This window comes from Lacerta agilis, chromosome 3 (assembly GCF_009819535.1).
Source record: "Lacerta agilis isolate rLacAgi1 chromosome 3, rLacAgi1.pri, whole genome shotgun sequence".
Classification (NCBI taxonomy): domain Eukaryota; kingdom Metazoa; phylum Chordata; class Lepidosauria; order Squamata; family Lacertidae; genus Lacerta; species Lacerta agilis.
The window spans coordinates 23,391,551-23,407,334 of record NC_046314.1 but is presented as its reverse complement, the minus strand read 5'-3'; the positions used below and the strand labels follow the sequence as shown (position 1 = coordinate 23,407,334).

The window sequence follows — 15,784 nt, the reverse complement described above, 5'->3', positions numbered from 1 at the left end:
TGTAAACAATGTATATAAAAGCCTGAGGTTTGGGGGGGGGGATTTAATCACTGTTTTACAAGCTGCAATAAAGAGTATGAAATCACTGCAGGACTCCGAGTATATTTCAGCAGTGGTGAACAATTATTCTTATGGGAGAGCAATTTTAAGAAGGTCACAGAGGGTTGTGAGTCTAGCCCACTGCACCAGAAGTAGACTGCAAGCTTTGCCCATTTACTGTTTCCTCCACACAGCTCTCTCACCTCCAGACAGGCCACTTGGAGAGCAAGTGTTATCCCTTGAGGGGGCTGATCCTGAAGACAGTTTACTGCAGCAATCCAGCAAGACCATTCATGCTGCTTGTTTCAGGTCTTCCAATGGCTGAATGTACACTTACATTATTAATGTCTTTAGGATTTATAAAATGCTTGTCTGCAATTCAGTCACTTGATTTTAGGAAGCATTTTGGAAGCTTAACCGCACCTCTGCAACACTGCAAAATTAACATGGCGTTCAGTGATGTGAAAGCAAAGAATACAGTGGTACCTTGGTTTAAGAACTTAATTCGTTCTGGAGGTCCATTTTTAACCTGAAACTCTTCTTAACCTGAAGCACCACTTTAGCTAATGGGACCTCCCGCTGCCGCTGTGCCGCCAGAGCACAATTTCTGTTCTTATCCTGAAAGTTCTTAACCTGAAGCATTATTTCTGGGTTAGCGGAGTCTGTAACCTGAAGCATATGTAACCTGAAGTGTATGTAACCTGAGGTACCACTGTATAAGAAAACGAAGGTAGTTGGAGACTCCATAAGTACCATAAGTAAAGAGAATTGCTATTGTATGGTTGGTTTTCTTGTGGGGCGGGGATCATGCTAGCCTCTGTTATCCCTAACTTTGCAGTACTACTACATGCTCAGTAGTAGTGTAAAAGTGATTCCAGTTTCATTCCTAGTCAAAAAGTCTATTTCCTCAACCAGAATTTTGTTAACGTGTGTAATTTTAAAGGAAAAATAATTTCAGCTGAAATGAGAATACTTGCTTCCCTGAAAATGCTATAAGATGCTTTCTGCAACATTTGTTTTCCCCCACAAAGCTTCATTAAACCTTGGATAATGAGTTTTGTGTCTTGCTTCCATATAATATAGTGCGATGCAGATTGCTCATATGTAATTTTTGCTCTCTTGTGCTCCCAGAAGGTACCCTGCTATTCAGGACCACTGTCTAACCATATTGATGTATCAGATGCTACAATAATTAATCACTTTTACAGTGATTAGCCAGGCAAGTGGTGGTATAAAATTAGCAGAACAGTAATAATGGCACAAGCCATTCGTAGTCACATATTGCAAAATATCAACAATTTACAAATGAATACCAAGGTTTGCCAGCCTGAGATAATCCTGAATGTCTACTGACCTACAGCTACCACCCACTGAATAAAACACTCAAAGCACAAATAGCAGCTCTATGTAATTTTCATTACATAGCTGGTTTATTTTAAATGTATCTTTTGTAAGACATCAGATCTTGCAATGGATTGTAAACTCAACAATGGCAACATGTGCTTCTTTCATATGGGGGCTACCAGACATGGGGCTGTTTCCAGTGTTTCACATACATGTTTCCGCTGGTACAACGGGACTCTGTTTCCTCTCCTCTCCCTGCTGACCCCCAAAATCTGTTATACAAAGTTCCCCCGAGCCCCTGGAGCTGATTTTGAAGGTGTGCGGGCAGCTGGAGGAGACAGGAGACAGGAGAGGGAGAGGAAGCTTTGTTGTATGCATGGAAGTCGCACTGCGCTGGTGGAGATGAACTTGCTGGATCAAGCCAATGGCCCATCTAGTACAGTATCGTGCTCTCACAGTGGCCAACTTTGGATGCAGCCCTAGGTGTTCATTCTGGAAGAGCTATGCTTTCCTTACTCACTTTTTAAGGAGCGCCTACAAGGTCTCATCAGTGAATTAATACTCTCCTGGGGTTTTCCTTGTGGTTCTCACACATGTTCTGCCTCTGTGTGTTCTTGCAAAAGCAAATCGAAAACAGCTCACTGCTTATGCAATTCTGCAGAACTGGCTCCAAGTTGTGTCCCCCCCCCCGATGCCCACAACAAGCTGCCTTCATTGGGCTCTTCTCCCTTGTCGGTGCGTTCCCTATCCATTGGCAATGCCTATTCATTGACAGGAGCAGCAGCCAACCGCCACATTCATAAACCAAAGCACCAGTGATTCTGTGTGAACAAGGTCATCGTTCTATCTTGTGCCCCTATAATGGGCAGCTGAAGCTTGTCTGGCAAGTGTTACTTCTAATGGAAATGCTACTTGGCCACCTGTCTCCCTGCCCATAATGGCAAGGAGGGCCAGCAGTGGTGCTAAGCAGAGTTCAAGGCCTGCTTGTTTGAACTTGCCAGCGCCACCATTTTAATTCTGGCACCAATACATGCACATCAGGTTGGAGCCAGCATGATTAGGATGGGAGAGTCAGTGAATTCAGATGCACAAGCCAGACATTCTGCTCATTGCTGCTGCTCCTCCTGCCCCCGCTATCCTGCACAGCCAGGCAGGCAGCTGGCCCACCCATAGCAGAGTAAGCTGCAACGGTGGTGGTGGCAGCAGTAGCAGCATAGCTGTCAACGTTCCTTTTTTTGCATTGGGAAATAAGGGAATTTTTTTTGCGCTGGAATAAGGGAATTTCCTGCAAAAAAAGGGAAAGTTGACAGCTATGAGCAGCAGCAATGCTGTGACAATGAGTCTACTCAATTTCTGCTGGTAGGTCTCCAGTTATGTGATGTTCCCATTTGTTCTGCATTATGCTATTCAAGTCTCCATGCCCAAGTTCCTTATCAGACCTTGAGACCTGGAGATGGTACAGGCAACATCAGTAATGTTGGGGCAACAGTGGCAGTAGCAGTGTCCACACATCTAGAGCATTTTGGTCAACACATGAATCTAATCAGTGCTATTTTTCTAGGGGGGAAATGGTGAATGCCTCGCTTGTTCTCTTATAATGGCAATGGTGCTCACCTGACAGGTGACGTGACTGAGTTCCGGCAAGTTCCAGCTGAAAAAATAGTGCTGAATCTAATACTCACCTGACAAAAACCCTCATGTTGAACTCAATGAGACTTACTTTTCAGTATCATGCACAGGACCACATAGCTAGCCTGCAATTCTACACACCTAAAATAAAGTCCATTTGAGTTCAATGCAATTTACTTTCACCTCTCAACAAAGGCTGCAATCCTTTAAAAACACTTATTTAGAAGTAAATCCTTGTGATTCTAATGGGCTTACTATTGAATAAACATGGTTAGGCTCATGCCATAAATTCCCAATTCATACGTGAAACTAAAAGAATACTTTGTCGGTTCATCTCTCGATTATTTCACTAGACAGTGTTCAAAATGTCCTCTTGCAAACCAACTTTTAGCTATCTAAGAACAAGGCCTGAATACGTACATAAAATCTTAAGATGCAACCGCCTAAACTCAAAGCCTGACAACTTCTCCATTGTGATATAATGCTTTAAATTGGATCCATATGCTTGCAAATACCTTTCACATGCAGTGCTGCAATTAATCGACTATGCCATATGTTAACAAATGCATATAACTTGATGAATGCTCTGCCTCCCTGAGTTACAAGCACGTAACTCTAAATTTCAGTTTATGGTAATATAAATTCAAAATTTCCATTAACACATTTCACCATACCAATGCTGGCTAAAAGCAACACCAGACAGGAACTTACTGTTGTTCTTTTCATACTTTAAATACAACAGGGCCTTAAATTTACACCAGCTAAAAATTGTATGTTCTCCATTTGTGTTTTCCAGTCAGTGAGCAGACTGCTGAGCATTTTAACTGACAAAGACAGGATAAGTATTCCCCCTCTCCATTGGCTTAAATATGATAAATGTTAACTTTTATCTAAAGAGTATATTTCAGAGTTTATCAATATCATTGTATTTAAAGTTTATATAAAGGATGTGCATATATTGTCAGAGATAACAAGGCAACCTATCGGACAGTAGAAAGGGATAGTGGAATAGTAAAATATTTTCTACAAAAATAATATTTTATGGAATTTGAGGGTTGCTTTTAAAAATTCACCTCTTTTAGCTTGGTATGTTGTCAGATATGCATATTATGTATCCTAGCAGGCTATATACAACACACCAAGTCCCTTCTCAAAACACCTAGCGGACTGCAGTACCTATTTAGAATGTTTTATATGTCCCCAGGGATGGGAAAATCTCTTTTCTCCAGCCAGTGATTCTTTCACATGCCTTTATCCAAAAACCCACACTACATTAATCTGCAAATATTTTTTTAACATTTTAAATAATGTCTTTTGAAATAGTTTAATATGTATCTAAAATTTTTGTTTTCTCTCAAAATACAAACTTAAATGCCCATTTTGGAAACATTTAAATTGCTGGTAACTGTATCACAACCTTTGGAGAAGCGCAGAATCTGGTGGAAAGCTGTGTTCTGCACATTAGCCTCGAATCAGAGTAGATCCACTGAAACTAATAACTAAGGGCTCATCAGCACTTCTACTTGTTCCATGCCTAGAAAGCTATTATGTATGAGAAAGTTTGTTGAGCTAATTGCAAAGCTCAACAAACTTGGGTGATCTTCTTTTGTTCCACCCATTTGGTCATGAAAACATACCATACTTTATATTGAAATGAAAAATGAAGCATGTATACATTAATATGAAATTGCCATAAAGCATATTACCTGTCTAAATAAAAGGCTCGGGGGATTCTAGTCAGCACTACTCCGATATAATACAAAACAACTGGGTTTTTCTATTGATTTTCCTGCCCAGAAACTTTTCTCCCTAAATGTTACAAATGCATTTTTTTTGTCCCCACTACAATCCAAGCTTCACGAGAGATGATAAACGAGATAATATTGATTAGATTGTGCTAAAGAGCCCCTGCATTTCAAGGTTATATCCTTTGGAGAGTTAGTAAATCTCATTATAGAAATCTGCCTGCTGACATATATGAATAAAGAGAGGGGCAAAAGAATTCCACCATGAGAGCATTCACCACAGCCATGCTATTCTTGAGATGGAAAGCTCAGCACAACACAGAAGCAAATGTTGAAACCATGGAGGCAGCAGTGTCAGTCTACTTATTTCGGGTTTTTTATGTTGGGTTTGTTTTTTGATTTTTAGTCAATACCTTTATTTATTTTTTTGTGGAAAGATACTGCAGCAAAACATTTTTACTTACATATTGGGTTACTTGCAGTTTTGTTTTGTTTTGGACAACTAAATAGTCCTCGGTTCTCTTTTAATTATTATTTTGTACTGTTTTTAAACGGGTTTTTAATGCTTTATTGTATACTTATGGCCATACCCTCCCATTATATCTAATGTGATAGTGGTGCACTTGTCTTTACAAAATACACTGACAAAATATTGCCCCTTCTCTGACTCCTTTCATTTTTCTCACTTGAGTATCAATTGTCTCTTGCTGTGGCTGACTGCAAACTTTTTAAGCTGTCGCATTCAAAGAGGATGTGGCAGTAATATAAGCTTCCCACTGCAGGGTGATTTCCTGAAATGAACCTCCGCATTAATCAAATAAATAAAACTAATCACCTGGAATTTTAACCCATATGATTTTATTGTGCAGAATGGTCTCCTGGCTAATAGAAATGAAATAATTTAATGTTTCTTTGGAAGTTGTTTTTTTCTTTTTTAAAAAAATAGAAACTAATTGTTTTACAAGACTAATGAAAACAAGATTGTCGAAAAAGAGCGAAAGGAGGAGAAACTCTATGTCACAAGCTCAGTCACCACCAAATTCAAATAAAACAGCATGTTGGGAAGGAGACTTCTTATAGAGTGGTATAGCAATGGGGGTAAAGAATTGTATTTTCATCTGTCAAAGCTTTCCCCCCTAAACAAATTTGTGTTACCCTAGCTGTTTTACTCACAATGGGACTTTAACCCTGAGTTTCACCAGGACTGTTAGAAGAAGAAGAGTTTGGATTTGATATCCCGCTTTATTGCTACCCTAAGGAGTCTCAAAGCGGCTGACATTCTCCTTTCCCTTCATCCCCCACAACAAACACTCTGTGAGGTGAGTGGGGCTGAGAGACTTCAGAGAGAAGTGTGACTAGCCCAAGATCACCCAGCAGCTGCATGTGGAGGAGTGGGGACGCGAACCTGGTTCACCAGATTACAAGTCCACCACACTTAACCTGTCTTACTTGTTTTACAGTGCAATCCAGTAAACTGAATTCAATGAAACTCACTCCCAGAAGTGTGTTCAGTCTCTCAGCCTTAAGGCAATCTTTTTATCTGCTGTTTTATATGTGTGGCTGCTCTGTTTATGTGACCCCCGAACTTACCGGTAACAATTCAAAGTGTTGGTGCTGACCTTTAAAGCCCTAAACGGCCTTGGCCCAGTATACCTGAAGGAGCGTCTCCACCCCCATCATTCTGCCTGGACACTGAGGTCCAGCGCCGAGGGCCTTCTGGCGGTTCCCTCACTGTGAGAAGCAAAGTTACAGGGAACCAGGCAGAAGGCCTTCTCGGTAGTGGCGCCCGCCCTGTGGAACGCCCTCCCATCAGATGTCAAAGAAATAAAAAACTATCTGACTTTTAGAAGACACCTGAAGGCAGCCCTGTTTAGGGAAGCTTTTAACATTTGATGAATCATTGTATTTTAATATTCTGCTGGAAGCCGCCCAGAGTGGCTGGGGAAACCCAGCCAGATGAGCAGGGTATAAATTAATCATCATCATCATCGATATTTTAATACTTTATCATTGTACTATTTTATTTGCCCCACAGGTGTTTGTACAATATGGTGGTGCATTGTTTAATGTCATTAAGACTTGCATGCAACTATGAAACAACACCAAAATATGAAAATAATAATTGGCAAAAATTAGCATCATTTGTTTTTTTGTGTTTTTTTTTAAAAGTTCACATTGCCCTTTGGGCTAGCAGAACTACTTGCTCACAGAAATCATTTAGGAATCAGTTAGCTGCAATTGACTTAAAATAGTTATTTCCTACCATGAAATAAAATATTAGTCTCAGTTGTGGCATTTGACACTTGCTGACACTCATTACTAGCCCACTGTTTGCTCTAAGCCAAGTTGAGTGATACTGGTAAAATACAGACCTGGAGCAAAGAAGCAGAAGACTTGGGTCAGATTCCATGAACCCCCGTGTTAAATTAGGAATTGCTTTCTGATGTGCTGAGAGTTTAGGAGTGTAAAGGTAATTCAGTGAGGTCAACAATGGGCCCAATACTCTGCCATTTGCCAAGTTTCAAAAACTTACCTGTAATAAATGCCTACAAGGGATTTACTAGCAGCTTGTACTAGAAGTACAAAACAGCGGGATTCTGTAATGCTGGTTGTGGAATTATCAGGGTTGAAAAGAAAAAAATGAAGCTAATTTTACTAGCTTCCTAAAGGGCCCAGAAAGAATTGTAGAGTTGAAAGGGACCCCAAGGGCCATCTAGAAACCAGGCAACACTACTGAAAGTTTTGTTGCTGAAGGTTAAATCATTTCTTCTTAACAAACAAGCAAAACTGGGGGCTCTGTTCAGAATTGTCTTTCAAACCATAAAAAAACCAAAAAAATAATAATACCACCTGACAAGGGAGACAGATGCATAGCACAAGTTACTTCAAGCAGAAACGGAAAGCTTATTGAAAAGTATTTTTGATTATGGTATAATTTCCAGAATTTAATGGGGCAAAGAGATGCACCATTCTGCAGAAATAATGAACAGCTATAATGAATTAGTAGCAAACGTGTTTTTTCGTGCAGTGGCGGCGGCTAGTTTCTTCAGTCTGGAACACTACAGTCTTCCTGGACGAGTCACACATGGGCTAGATTCTGTCACCCACCCTCCACCCTCAAAACATCTTAGCTAGAGAGACAGTGCATTCTTCTCAAGTTGAATAACCACACACTCTACACATTCATATTGCTGAAAAAATCCCTCTCCTATGGGGAAATGGGACATCAACCTAGAGTCCTCTCTATTGCCAAAGATTAACACAACCAAAAACATGTGGTGATGTGTTGGAGTGTGCTAGAGAGCCAGGAAAGGATGGATGGATGGATGAGATTTGTTTCTATAATTTGAGGACTCATCTATATGACATTCACTCATGTCAGACTGAGGGAGGGGAGAACAGGGCTGTCCTACCCATAGGTGCTAGGGGTGCAGGGTGCAGGGCTCTCAGGGGCCCAAGAATTGAGTCCAGGGAAGAGCCCACCCATCGGTCAGAGCACTACAGTGGGCTCTTCTGCTGTGGGTGGCTCTGCACCATGAGTTTGGGGACGACTGAGCCAGCAAGACACTGAGGCAGGCGGCCAGCTGGCTCTGCCCTCCTGTGCACCTGGGACTGGGCAACCTGGGGCAGGCGGGCGGATCTTTGCACCCCAGTGCCGCATATGCTTAAGACAGCCCTGAAGGAGAATGTGCCATCTGCGCCAGCCTGTGACATCCCTGTAAAGACCTGGCCCCAGAAGAGCATGTGATTCAAACTCCTCTCCTGTGTGAAGCGGTTGTATTACTGTCTTCAGGCACTGAGGGTCCAGCTCCTAAAATAGGCTGCACCTCTTTAAGAGTAGAGTGTCCACACCACCCAGCTATTCAGGTCTGCTGGTTCTTGGAACATCCTAGTCTAACTTGCAGCCCTAGGTGCCACTTGGAACAAGCCAGAGTGTTATCCACCTTGCATGTTTGCAACATGGGACTTTGACCTCAGCATTCCTTCACCTTGCTTACCTTTGTCTGACCTTAAACATATAGGCATCTCAAGTATGAAGTATCACAGTCCCTCAGCTTTTCAGGTTGTTGTATAATACAGGACTGGTTAAGTGGTTAGCCATTTCCATCACATATATGATTTAGCTCAGACATGGCTTAATCTGAAGGCAGATTACTGTGTGATCTGCACGTAAATTAGTGAATGAGTTAACAAGAAAAAGAACCTGCTTCACACTGGTATGATAAGACACATATACTGTACTGAAAAATGTTTTATAAATAGAACAGATTATCATCATCAATCAATCAATGGGAAGGTGTGAAGGCTACTGCTTTAAAATCCAGATACTTAAAGCTAACTTGTTACTTCTGCACCATAACAAAATGTGTTTTCCCCACAATAATGTATTTATTAGATGGATCCTAAATGAATATATGATGATGATGTAAACTGTATCTTCCCATATCATTTATCCAAAACACCTTAACTCTGCACAACCTCTCAGCAACAAAAACATTTTTTTTCAGACTCTGCAAGAGATGCAAGCTCTTTCTTATTCTTGTGAAAGGCGTAGGGGGTTTAAACTTGCTCAGCTGGCATGCAGAAAGCTATTATGAAACTAATTTGAAGTTGAATTCAATAAAATAGTTGCTTAGGTCCTCCAGCAGCTTAACCTCCACAAATTGTACTCATTTCTGTTGGTCTTGTACAGATGCAAAAATATGAGGATTTGACTAATGTAAATTTTCATTGTTGGGGAAAAGTCTTCCTGCAGCCTTCATTTTTGTGTATGAGGCAGCAGGATTGCCTGTCAGTGATTATAGAGACACCGGCATTCCTGTATCTACATTTCTGCAAGAGAACGCTAGTTACAGCAACCTTCACCTTGCACAAAGAAATATCCTAAATTGCCATCCATTTTCAACCTGCAATAGCTAGCATTTAAAACTAATTGTTATTCACACTTTAAGAACAGGGCTTTCAAATTTAAAGCTTTGCAATAATGTGCCTTAAGCCAAAGCATATCTATTACCGGTACATTAATGTGAGGTTCTAATTTATCTTTATATGTTTTCATGTATATTGGGAGGAGAGTGACTGTTACATAATTTGGAATATTTGATCAGAGGAAAGGTCCACTTGGATCTTTCTTTCCTAAAGCAGTGTACCAATGGCAAATGGTTACTACTGCATTTATAAAGTAGGAGTAGGGTTTACAGTTTCCTGGATCTCCTGCTTAACTGGATCCCCCACAAGCCATGTATGAGAATCAGCTACAGTGTTTCATTGCTGAAGAAAGGACACTCTGCATTAGGCTCCAAAGCACTCTTTCCATCCTAAAATAGAGGGAGAAGGGAATCACAGATAACACATGATTTGGGGAGACTCAAGCTGTAATCATATTGTGTAGACTTTCCTGGAAATAAGCTGCATCTAATGCAGTGATGCTTGGACCATCTAGTCCAGCATCCTCATTTCACAGTGGCCTGTGGGAAGCCTGCAAGCTGGACATGAGTGCAACACCATTCTGACCAGTGGTGAAGCCATTAAGAAACAAATGAAGCTTAAACTTCGGAGCCCCTATTCGCAAAGGCACCCCAGAAGCGACTTTAGTCAACATTGCTTAAAAAACCTTGGGTCTACTAGACCCAATTTGAGTCGCATGACTTGAAAACTATAGGGCATAGACAATTTTTATTCTTGGAGGAAACTGGTTATCTTGACCCATCTGAGTCTGGGACAGTTTTGGAAGAGACTCAGCCTTGGTCACCCTAATGGATTACCCTCTTCGAGAGAGGGGCAGGGGGAGTACAACCTTTTTTGCTCTTGCTTGATCTATCAGCAGTTTTCAATACCACAGTGTCCTCCTGGACTGTCTCCATTAGTTGGGAGTTAGTAGCACTGTTTTACAATTGTTCAAATCTTAGTTATGGAGCCCTTTTGAGAGAATGGCATTAAGAGATTATGTATCTAACCTCCGTCACTTGTGCTATGGGGTGCCATATAGAAATATTTAAATTCTATTTAATATTTGCATACAGGTGCCTACTTTAACAACTATATGAAGCCACTAGAGGTGGATGTTGGGATGTTAGGAGCATGACACCATGATGACACCCAGCTCTGTTGCATCCGAGGTTGCATTCACAAGGCAATTTAATTCATTTCCACAATGTTTCCCTAACTACTTCCTCCCCCCCCCCCCACATTATATTTGAGCTTTCATGTGATGTAAAATCCACTTCAGGAACAATAGTGGAATATTGCTCAAGTTTAGCACACACTTCCACATTATTTGCAAATGGATTTTTCCCCCTGGAAGCAAATGATAAGGAAAATGAGTACTAAACTAGCATTCAGCTTGCACTATATTCCATGATAGTTCCAGAGGTGGCTTTTACGCTGTGTGAAAGTTCAAATACAAAGCAGAAATTAAGAGATAGGGGAAAGTCATGAAAATGCCATGTGAAAACAGCCTGAAAAGGTAAGACTATTTTGAGCAGATGCCTGGATGCCGTGTTGAGCTATATGAAGGCCCCAAAAATAGAATTAATCTTGGTGAAATGGGGAGACTGTGACAAGTTGGGGACTCTACAAGCTCCTGACATGATTGCATTGCCCCTGAAGCAACAGGTAAATAGTTTGTACCTATTATCAAACTAGATCAGTTCACCAACTATGCCCTTTCCTGGACAGGGTTCATTTTGCCAACATGATTCATATATTAGTAACCTCACCACTGGACTGGAGTAGAGTAATGCGGTCTTAGAATCATCAAAATTGTAGAGTTACCTGGTCACCTAGTCAAAACCTCTGAAATGCAAGAACCTTTTTCCCAATGTGGATTTTGAACCCAGAACCCTGAGATTAAGAGTCTCATGCTCTACCAACTGAGCTATCCCAGGTCTATGTGGGAATTCACCTGAAAGTGCTCTGGAAGACGCAGCTGTTGCAGAACACTGAGGCCTGATTGTTGAGTGGAGGACCTAGACTCATATTGCTGAGATCTCAGCACTGATTAGCTACTGGGCTATGTTGAGGGTTTGTTACTCACACACAAAGCACTGAACAACTCGAGAACAGACTACCTGAAACAGCGCCTGTCCCTGTATAGCCCTGCAAGGTCACTTGGATCATCTGGGGAAATTTTACTCATGGCATTACAACCTACAGAATATCCAGGGTGATCACATGGAAATGGGCATTTTCTGTCACTGCCTCTGTACTCTGGAATGCCCTTCCCTCTGCCAGACTTGAAGCCTCATCTATCAATTACTTCAGATGCATTGTTAAGACATCTTTTTCCTCCAAGTATTCCCTGACATATAAGATTGGGCCCTGCTGTCACTAAATTTCTGCCTTTAGCCGTACTGTTCTGGTGTTTGTGCTTCTGTACGACACTAACCAATTTAAATATTAAGCAGCTTAGAAATGCTTTGGAATGAACATTTTGCCCAATACAGACAAAACTTTAGGATGAGCTGATGCTATTCTGTAGGCCTACTTTTCTGTAGATAACAGTTGCAACATATGGGAAAAGGTGTTAGCAAAAGCTGTAAGAGTCTCATTCATGTAAACACATTAGCATTCTACTGTATATAAATGCCCAAGCCCTGAATCAAACTGAGCCCTGGGAATTGTACAAGAGATTTTTATGTAAGTGACTCTCTAAAACCAGCAGACTGTTTAGGCACACTCACAACAAGAACATGTTTTTCAAAAACTATTTTTAATAGTTAGGAAGGCATGTACTTTACTCTTCCACAGTGTTGCCTAATGGACTCTTCCGTGACTATTTTACATATTTTTACATTCCGTGCAGGATCTGTTCACCAGTTTTCTACACATATGAAAATCAAGAAGGATTCATAAATCTACATCCACTTTTAACACAACAGTAACACTTTTCAGGACATGCAACGCTTCATGCCATAAGCTTGCCTTCACCAAACTGATGTCTTCCTAATGTTTTGGTGTTAGCTGGCTGATGGGGTTTGTAGTCCAAAACATCTGAAGGGCACCGGGTTTTAAAAAAACTCTGGGCTCCTCCAGGAGGAAGGGCAATATATAAATTGAATATATATAATATATACCCATATGCATGCACATACACACACATTTTCCATTCATGCTTTTCTTGACTTTATAAAGTTAATGAAGCTTATAAAAGATGGCAGGATATTTACTGATTCCATTAACAATAATTCAAAAATTCCCATCTTGCTGAATGTCAAGTAGGTAAGAATAGCTCTGTTTGCAGAAAATATTAGCATGGCGTTTAAAGAGCAACTCACTTTTTTCAAAAATTGACATATTTGAAAAGCTGACAAGGCAAGCAGGCAATTAACTTCAAACAACAATAATTAAGAGTGATAAAGGGAGTAATTACTATTTTCATCTATATCTAGCGAACATCATGCACTGCATTTGTTATGAGTCTTGCTACTAGCAGTGCAATTTAGTCACTTAAAAAAACCACCAGTGGTATGAATCTATGATATGTTCCCATGACATCTGATGGGTACATGCAAAGTTCCTTTTAACATAGCTGAAACAAAAATAGACACTGAAGAATACATAACTGCTTTCGTGGATTTGGACACACAGTAACATTAAATAACCATCAAGCCAAAGTATTGTTTATTAATAAATAATAAACAGAGCATTTTGCTTGTAAAGAATTTTAAAGTGGTCATCACAACATGGTGGTTTTGTATTATGATTAACCAAGGGCAGAATCCTTGAACCAAGGTATACTCATTTTATTTAAAGTAGCCCATACTGCTTGCAAGCATACACATGTCCTGTTAAATTTTTTACAGTGTCAAGGCTTAATGGAATAATTTTACCTTAGTAACTGATCTGAGAAATAATAAAACAACAAATGTGAGCATGTGGAGTCCTTCCAACACTTTTGCAGGTAATTGTGCCTATCTCATATTTCCTGCACAAGACACAATCAAAACCACTGATCACTTAACTGAGCCATCATGCCATGACACATAAAACATATGTCATATAGAACCTAGAGATATTGGGTGATATCCAACATTCACTTGTGATCAGAGCAGGTCCATTGATTTCAGTTGTTTCACTGATTCTATGACTCACTAGGATGATCATCCAATTCTTCTAGAGATAATTCTGATGTAGCACACTTTGGACCCTCTACTTAAACCAAACAATACTGTTCATTCAGCAAAGTAATGGTCTAAGTGTGTTGGGGAATGGGATATTTGGATGGAGACATGCTGTCTCAGAACAGATGAGGGGTCTTTAGGAATTTGTTCTTGCAGCATTGGCTCAGTAGCATGTGTTGCACGTTCACTAAAAGGATCAGGGAACAGGTGGTGGAAAAGATCTTTACCTGAGAACTTGGGGAAGTGATTGCCAGTTAGAGTAGACAACATGGAAGTAATAAACAAATAGTCTGATTTGGTGCAAGGCAGCTTCCTACATTCCTAAGTGATACTCCTCTGCAATTTCAGAATTATTGTCCAAAAAGTTGCCACAACCAGCCAACAGTACATGGAACACTGACAATTCCCAAAACTAATTATTACAGTCTAGTTCGAGCCAGAGACACAGATGATGGTAGGGTTATGACTACTTAGCCCCTAATTAAATCAATTGACTAAGTGCATCCTACTGTGCTATTGTGGAACTAATATATCTAAACTACAGTAGTACCTCAGTTTAAGAACAGTACGGTTTAAGAACTATTTGGTTTACAAACACTGCAAAACTGGAAATAGGGTCCCGGTTTGAGAACTTTACCTCGGTCTAAGAATGGAAGCGGAACGGTGGAAGGCCTCATTAGGAAAAGCGTGCCTCGGTTTAAGAATGGTTTTGGTTTAAGAACGGACTTCCAGAACGGATTAAGTTCGTAGACCGAGGTACCACTGTACTTGTTAATAGGGCTCTGTCTTCCCCATCTATTTACTCAGCATTCAATTTTACTGTCTAGAATTTTGAAACTTTTATTTGAGTAAAAGAGATGTATCAATTATCTTGAAGAGTTGTATCATTTCACCAGCAATTTGACCCGAATATGGATTCTTTTTCGCTTTGCTCTCTAAATGCACAGGAGTAAACCATAAAGGAACATCACATGACAAAAAAGCATCCTTTTCTTCAGCCCACTTATCCTCCCTACCACTATTCAAAAATACTGAGAAGCTGCAAATCCAGTGAAAGAACTCCAAGGGTGTAAGGAAGCAGAAAGCTAAAAATGAACTGCATTTGAAAGGCTGATATACTGGTTATTTGTTGTTGTTGTTGTTGTTGTTGTTAAGAGAAGAACTCATTCAACTAAGACTGCAATCATCACCCCACTTGTCTGGAAGTAAGCTCCATTTAATAAAATAGGATTTACTTCTGAGCAGCCATGGTTATGCTTGTGTTGTTATTAGGGAACAAGCATCACTGGAGCCAATGGGAGTGACCTCTGAAGGAACAGGACCATCCTCTTCAGGTCTACCCATTAAGTTCAACAGGGCTTGCTTCCAGGTATTCTTGGGGACAGCACTGCAGCCATGGGCATAGCCATGTGAGGGGGGGGCAGGTAGCCAGGATTTATGTTGCGGGTGCAAAACACCCAACTGTCATTATCCTCTGTCTAGCAGACTCGGAATGAAATGTCTCAACAACAGTTGTTTCAAATTATTTCTTTTGAACCCCCCCCCCCCCGGAAAAAAGCAATCAGAAAAATCTGTCAAAATCTTTCTACAATTTCTACTTTTAGTTAAGTATTATTTACTTACTTACTGGGGGGGGGGAGTGACAGCTGACCCCTGCCCCCCATCCCCAGCTACGCCCATGATTGCAACCTAAATATGCTGAGCTGCAAACATGCTGTGGTTCAAAATGCAAAAATGATTTTTATTTTTTTTTGAGGCTGAATGTCATGGGAGTAGCCATGGGGGGTGGGGTGGGCAGGGAGGCACTTGCCCCCTCCTAAATTAAGTAAATCACTAAAAATACTTAACTGAGGTTCCCCCACCCCTATCCCAACATGCAGCCTGTCCCCCTCCCCAAAATAAAAC

The 15,784-nt window shown here is 40.6% G+C and overlaps 1 protein-coding gene across 2 annotated transcripts in view; it reads right to left on the bottom strand.

The window, feature by feature from the left end:
- The window catches only part of SNTG2 (syntrophin gamma 2), a 200,811-nt gene that overhangs the window by 184,060 nt on the left and 967 nt on the right, over nucleotides 1-15,784 (bottom strand). The window lies entirely within an intron of this gene.